The sequence below is a fragment of the Protopterus annectens genome, chromosome 10.part0, assembly GCF_019279795.1.
Source record: "Protopterus annectens isolate FY-2018-M chromosome 10.part0, PAN1.0, whole genome shotgun sequence".
In the NCBI taxonomy this organism is placed as follows: Eukaryota; Metazoa; Chordata; order Ceratodontiformes; family Protopteridae; genus Protopterus; species Protopterus annectens.
Window position 1 is genome coordinate 92035243 of NC_056744.1, and position 7875 is coordinate 92043117.

Below are 7875 nucleotides of genomic sequence, written 5' to 3' on the forward strand. Positions count from 1 at the left end.
ACATGTACTTGGTTTAAACTAGTAGTTTCTAGGTCCCTGTCTGGTACAGAGGAAAAACAGGGAGAGAAGGACCTCAGACTGAAATGATAGTCGAACAAAATTCCATGCAAAGTATGCATATGTGGCAGTCGTGTGGCCATCTTATGTGAAGCCACTGTGCAAGACAGAAATTATGTGCATAGCTTTGTTCACACTTCTACCACAGCTCAGTGCTGTCAAGAAGTCATGTTTTTTTTTCTGTTAGAAAAGAGTTGAAATAAAGGCAGAAACATCTCATTTGAACTACCAGTTGACTGTGTAGCACTTCTCTGCTTTGAATATAAGCTCTGTTGCACGCATTTTGAAGCAGCCGAGTTTTGTTAAACATGAAATTCTTTTAGCATTCCAACCAATAATACTATTGATCAGATGTCATAGTGTGATGGTCTTATCAGTTTCTGATTCTGTGCCAGTGGTATTATGGGATTTAAAGTCTACTGTAGCCTATGGCAAAATATGATTTTCCAAGTATTATATTATGTATGCCAAAATAAGCTGTCATTTTTTTCTTTCTTTTTTTATTTATTATGTACAGTACTGGGCCTATTTGGAAACTCAGGAGGGAAGCATCATGCTGAGGAACATCCATCATGCATTGTTTCAAGGGCTTTTACAGTGAACGGGAGCTGTGAAAATGCCCAGGGTCAAGCAGACAGCAAGATTTATAATGCACTCTGCATCCTAATACTGCCTCTGCAAAATGGATTGCCAACAAAGACAGGAACAAAGAGAATGGGAGAGGAGGAAAAAAGACTTTTTTGTCGCAGTTCCAGTAAACATATGTGATTGTAATGTTTTCACTAACTACTTTTCCCATTTTTTATTAGATTCATACAACTAAAGGCAGATAAAAAATAAATCAGACTCTGTTGGCAATGTACTCCCCACAATCCGTTTTTATACACACATAATATCTTTCACCTTTTCTTATGATAACATGGGCTAGGCTCAGTGATAGTTTATTACCTATCCTGTTTTTAGACTGTGATGCCTAAGAAATAGGATGAATTCCTAATGAATACACATTTACTACTAGAAACTGGTCCTGAAACCTACCAGCCCCATAGTTAGCATTTTTTCAGCAGCTGTAGCGGTAAGCAGACTGCTCTGTACAATGTGGCTGAACAAGAGGTCACCTATGGCTTACTGATGCATCTTTGTCTGTGGATTCCCTACGTCTGCTTAATCTTCACAAAGACTAGAGATTTTTTAGCTCCATTTATTAGCAGATCATGTTAATTTACTTAGTCAGTTGTAGAAGGCAAAGAGGAGTTAGGAACTGATCCAATGGTAGTGTCATTCATTCTGCCTCAGGTTTTATATGTTGTTCCTTCACTTCATGCATGTGGGGATGACACTGATTGATGGAGATACACATGATCATTGTAAGGGGGGGATGACATTGCTTGATGGGCATACACATGAATATTGTAAGGGGGGATAACATTGCTTGATGGGCATACACATGGACATTGTAAGGGGGGATGACATTGCTTGATGGGCATGCACATGGACATTGAAAGGAGGGATGGCATTGCTTGATGGGCATACACATGGACACTGTACCTCTGTAGTTATGCCCTGCTCATTTCATTAACTATTAACACTGATTCCCATTCTCCAAAGGGAGCCCTGATGACAAACATATATACCTGCACTACCCACATCCCCTCAAAAAAAGAAGATGAACAAGAAAATACCTGACCATTGGTTTCCCACCCCGAGTAAGCACTGCCACTTGTATTGCTAGCCAAAATGAATTAATCTTCATTAAAGTCAGGGTTTCATCATTCTATGTCATGGTGCCAGTACTTACTAATAATTTCATTGGACAATTTAGCTGTGAATGACAGTATACTGCTATTGTCTTGCATGCCCAGGTATAGTGAGGTGGTGGTGGTGCGCTGAGTCATTGTCTATGCAGCTTTTGCTGAATTATTTTAAGCACCAAGCATCAGTAACATGGAAAAACATTATATGAGTAGGTGACAATGAAAACTGCTGAAAAGAATTTATATAATGTTGCTGTGACCAAAAGGAATACTGTCTTTCAACATTTCTTTACTATCAGTTGCAATCCAAATGCAGTATTAATGGCACTGCAGTTAGAGAGAACTCTGCTCTTTATAAAAATGTGCTGTTTGTATGAAATATTGTAAAAGCTATCCACTTTTAAAAAGTTTGTGAACTCTCCATTTGGGACTTATCTTGTTTTAATATATGGGGTGACTATGTTACTGAATATCTTAATCGAAACATTTTCATAAAGGAAGCAACTTCATCAATACTTGAAACTGACACCAGGCAACCTGCTACATTGTTCTTCCAGTTTCACCCTATGCACATAAGACTTACAAGTCATCCTTTTTACTAAGAATATCAGTAAAACATGAAGTAATCCACATTGCCAAATTCCAGAAAAATAAAAATATGGACCCACTAAGGTCACAAATGTATTGGCCTAATGAGAAGCCTGCTAAAAAGACAGCTTGTCTCAGAACATATTCAAGAAAAGTTTTTTGTTCGAGTTCACATGAAGGGAAATAATTTGCAATGATGCAAGATTTAGTAGCTTAGAATTAAAACCATCGAGTATACCTGCCATTTCTACTTAAATTAATACTGAACTACATGGAGCTGCTCATGAACTATCAGATCTAATTTGTGTCTGCATTAAAAAAGCTCTCTTGTTTGCAAGTATTTGTGATCTTCACAGTAATATCATGAAACTTGAGAATGTTCTAGAAAAAAATAGTGCATCTGACTCTAGACTCTCTGTCCTAGAAAATAATTATAACAGCATGGTGCTGAAGCTATCCTTATCAAGTGGGCAAATTGAATTGCCTAAAGCAGTCACCTTGACAGTGGAAGGAAGAACACACAAAGACAATATTATAATTTATAGGTTAGTGGAAGAACATACTCGAGGGAAGATTAAGTAAGTGATCAGTGACATATTTGTTCAAGTGTCAGGCCAAGCTTCAGTTCTCTGCTCTTATGTAATAAGAGAGTACAAAGATCACATTTGGATGGCTTACTGCCATGAGCAGTGTTCGTGAAAATGAGTGCAGCTGATGCATTTAAAAAAAGGCAGGCAATGATAAGATAGGGTACAATGTCCCGGAATTACTTTAAGTTGAAAATTGGTCCTGATGTACTGCACAAAGTTAGGCAAATGTAAAACAAGATGTCAGCAGTCATTCAAGTATTAATACAAAAAGATATTCAATGTAAAATGATTTTCTCTGTAGCCTGACATTTTCATGGAATGAAATTGAATACAATACACAAAATCATGAGCAATTGGTACAAATATAAAGTAGGTCATTCTAATAACTGTTCTTAGTATAATCCTTTTTGTCTGCCTTACAATGATCTTAATGGTCTTTGCCCTAAAGAACTGGACTGGCCTTTTGAATTCTGATCAGTCAGTAGTGAATGCAAACAAACAAAAAAATATTCAAAAATATTTATTACAAATAGATCTAGAAACTGCAACACACAAAATTTTGGGCATGTGTTACAAGTTTTAATATATTGTTGGACTGACCACTGACACTATTATATACCTTTGCTACCTTACTGATTTTGATGTATTGAACTAGCCTGGACCCAGCGGTCTGTGTTTGGCGTAAGCAACTTAAAATATTATCTGTCTGTATTCTTACTAACTATGGTTATATAAAAAGTCATGCTTATCCTATGGTGAACATATGTTAAATGTATCCTGTGGTGAACATATGTTAAATAGGTCAAAATAAGAAGCTATGTTAAACTGCTATACTCTTCCCCTGGCAATCTTGAATGCTACCTAAACTGAAACTAAATATGTTTTTTTTTTCCCAGAAGACCATTTTAAGTTAAGTCACATAGCGATAAAACTGTATGTATATGTCTTCCACTAACTAGCTACTTTTCAATTTTAGAACTTCTTAACTCCTTGAAGAATGGGATATATCATGTCTTGGTGTTGTCTGTACATGTCACACAAGAGGTGGAGTAAATGTAAAATTTCTTGTGCAACATGTGGGCACCATTTTTTACTAAGATGGTGATTACCTAGCTTGTTATTAGGTTTTAAAATTAAACAAAAACAGTATTTTAGTATCTTGATAAACTCAATTGGGTAACAAATGGTCATTTGGAACTCTCTATTACTTTTGCTCCACTTGTATCAATGCCTTTATAGATGATTGCTGTACACCAGGAGTAGCAACATGTACTAATTCCCTCTGTTCGCCTTATTGTAATGGTGGCTAGAAGGACCATTAACTAATTAATATGAAAATATGTTTAACATGGCAATAAATCTTTATAAAGTTTTCATGTTGGAATCTGAGCTGATTGCTGTGTTGGCATGTACCATATTATCTACTTTTAAAGAGAAAGGGGAAGCTCCCCCCTGCCTTCTTGCAGCTGTGTCCAGGTTAGTCATAATTGGTTCTGTACTGATTTCTTGGTGTACTGTTATGGGAGTTGAGTAATTTGTTTTGCTTTTTCCTTATCCCATAGCATGTTTACTTTGTTGTAATGTATTTTGACTTTTTCTAGATGCAGTACCCCTACTCTTTAGCATAATTTGCTGTGCTGATTGTATATATTTGTATGGAAACAGGAATGATGTTAGTCAAATCACGTTAAAAAAGATGTAGCTCTAGTCCTTTCTAATCCTTAATTCTGGATCCTTGTAGGTATACATGCTCAGGGTGAATTTATGGTTTATTTACTGTGCGTATTGTATTTCCCAGTATCACACTTTCCTTAATTCTATAACAAGGTGCATGTGTCTGTGTCTATTAGGGCACAAGAATCTGCTACACATATTGTCTAACTTTTTATTGGTAACTGGGAATACATTTATGAAACATGTCCAAAGGGAATTGGTTTTGAGTTATGATCACAATTTAGACTGGAACTTGTTTGGTTTCACCAACAGACAGGATTCCTTATGATTTAAAATGTACATTTTTTTGCAACGATATTTGGATTGTAAGGTATTCATTTTTCAATTGGAATATCATCCCAGGCATGATTATTGTATTCAGTTATTAATATAGTGACACAAGGCTGTATTGATTGACATCCTGGTCTCAGCCACAAGGTGTGGCCAAGAAAGTCCGAATATGATGAAAACTTAGATCTGATATAATAATTTAAATTATGATACCTCAATGACATACTAAATAATTATTTGAATGAAGAGAATTGTATTCTAAAATGGGGATATGTAACTGGCATTAGTTAGAACTTGCCAAATTATGTACTGTGAATAACATTTGGAAAGAATGATGTTATCTCCAGGCACCAGTGATAACCCATGGTTCCTTGTATTACAAAAGACACGTGTGTGTCCCTTGTTATGGAATACAGTAAAGTTAAGTAATAACGTGATCACTTTGGTGGCACAGCTAATATAGTCCTGTAAGGTGGCAGAGCACAGTAATATTTACCTGACCACTATGCCAGCTTGCCAGCAGTACAGGTTTTGGTGATGTCAAACAAAATTCCAGTTTATCCTATTGGATTAGGCATTTGTTTCTTTAAAGGTAAAGGAAATCATGTTGCTAGTATAATTAGAATTTTGACATCAGTTCTGGTAACCCTATTGTCTTGTTACCATGTTGATGAGTTATATTTCACACTGACTTTAACTTATGTTTGTATGACGTGCAGGCTGATCCAGTATATGACAGTCCTTGTCAACCATGAGACCATAGCTGAAAATACTTTAGCTGAGGTTATATCTTTGTTTGGAATGATGCAAATATCATTGGTGTGTTTGTTCTGATGTTATTTGCTTTAGTCACTGTCCTTCTCTTGCTAGCTCCAGTGAATAGACTGGGGTTAGGCCCAAGGGTACTAGAGCTGGTTTAAGGCATCTTTCTTAGCATTTTGGTTCATTGTGTGGACTATTTTGATATTATTGCTGTCAAATACTTACTAGCAGGTTTTTATGTTGCAAGTTCACTCAACACTTAGCCATATACTTTTCAATATTTAACCTACTGTGGAAATCAATCCTTTAAGTATTGCGAATTGCAAAAGTTATTTAAACCTTTCTGAGTTACTTGGTCAAGCTAAAAAGTGACACAAGTAAATATATTATGACAGAATTTCCACTGCATCCAGATCTCTCATAAAAGGAAGCTTTTTTTGGCATGCACTTTATCAAATGGATACTAATGCCTGCTTTACACAAGAGACGTTTATGCAAGCTACATAGTTGGATGATTATTTATTTATTTATTTCCAGTTTGATGACCAGGGATGTCCACTGGGCTCAGAGAGCCTGTTTTCAGTGGAGGCCCGGGGAGAAAAGCTCCATGTTACAAAGTTTAAATATAGATACTATATATTAAAGAACAATTTGCAATTATGTTTCATGCTAGAGAGCAGGTGTAAATTCTTAGGTACATGGTACAAATTTGATATTTACAATATGTACATATGTGTGGTAGCCTATAGATCATAGCTAGAGAGGCTAGTAATCATAGCTGGAGAGGGGTTTAGAGGTGGAGAGAGAATTATAGGACTAGGTGGGGAGAATGCAGTTGCATTTTCTGTCAGAGTAAAGGTAGGAATGTAACTGAGATTTAAAGTCTTCAAAGTTTGCACAGGTCCTTAGAGAGGAAGGAAGAAAATTCAATTTTTTTGCTAAGGAAAAGGATAGCTGGAGTTGACCAGCAGGGCGATTGGGTTTTCGGACACAGATTACATTTTGGTGAGTAGATCTGAGAGTTCTCTGAGGGGTGTAGGGGAGAAGGATGTTGCATAGAGCAGGGCACTTAGAGGGTTGAAAGATTAGTTTGTGGGCTGTGGTAATCTAAAGATAGTCTAGATGGTTGGAGAGTTCAAGCCAGTGCAACAAATTAAGGGCAATACAGTGATGGGAGGAGTATTTGGCTTTGGTGACAAATTTAGAAATCTTATTATAACAGACTTCCAATTTTGAAGTGAGTGTGGCAGATAAGTTAGTTAATAAAGGAGCATTAGTGAGGGAAGTAGACAGGTAGTGGCAAGCATTTGTCTGATGGAAGGAGAGAGAAATTGGATGTTCCTGTATAGCGTACCAAGTTTTATATGGGTTTTCTTAATGTTTTGCTAGATGTGAGTGTCGAATTTCAGGTGTTCATCAATAGTGACCCCAAGTAATTTGGCAAAGGGAACAACCTCTATAGTGGAATTGTTTTGGCTAATGATTTGGAATGAGTTTTTATCAAGAGGGGAAGCTTTTGAGGGAGAGAATAACAGTATTTTGGATTTATTGGCATTCAAAGTGGCAAACTCATGACATACACCCATGCAGACGGAACTGAACTTCCAACTGCTGAAATCTACACTAAAAGGCACTGTCTGAGCACATCCACTCATGCATGAATCGTAAGCATCCCAAATAGAACCAAAATGCAAAAAAAAAAAAAAAAAAGCTGGTCCCTGCCCCCGCCATAAACAAAACAAACAACAAAAGAAAAGAAACTTTGAAAGAAGAAAAAAATCAGGATGCAAAAAAAACTCCTTTACCTCAGTCAGTAAGAACTGAGATGCCCTCAAAAAATCCTCCAAAGCTAGTTATGAAAATAAAATTTTGCAGATGACTGCAAATAGTGAGAGGTGATTCTGAAGCATCCAATTTTCAATGGTGGAGAAAGCAGCTTGGGTCAGTGTCTGAAGCTCTGGGAGGTTGGTGGCACTGCAGATTAATGTGGAATTGTCTGCATATTATACAATTTTGGTATTGGGTTTGGCTTTGTGGAAATTGTTAATAAATATGTTAAACAGCATTGGACCAAGTATGGATCCCTGGGGAACCCCAGTGGGGGTGGGAAGGATAGTTGA

The 7875-nt window shown here is 36.7% G+C and overlaps 1 long non-coding RNA gene across 2 annotated transcripts in view; it reads left to right on the forward strand.

Annotated features, from left to right (window-relative positions):
• LOC122812976 overlaps positions 1-1412 on the forward strand; it is a 176824-nt gene extending 175412 nt beyond the window's left edge. For both annotated transcript variants that reach the window (XR_006366613.1, XR_006366614.1), the window contains one exon: positions 575-1412. This is a non-coding gene — a long non-coding RNA (uncharacterized LOC122812976). The remainder of the gene's footprint in view (positions 1-574) is intronic.
• The last annotated feature ends 6463 nt before the right edge of the window (positions 1413-7875 follow it).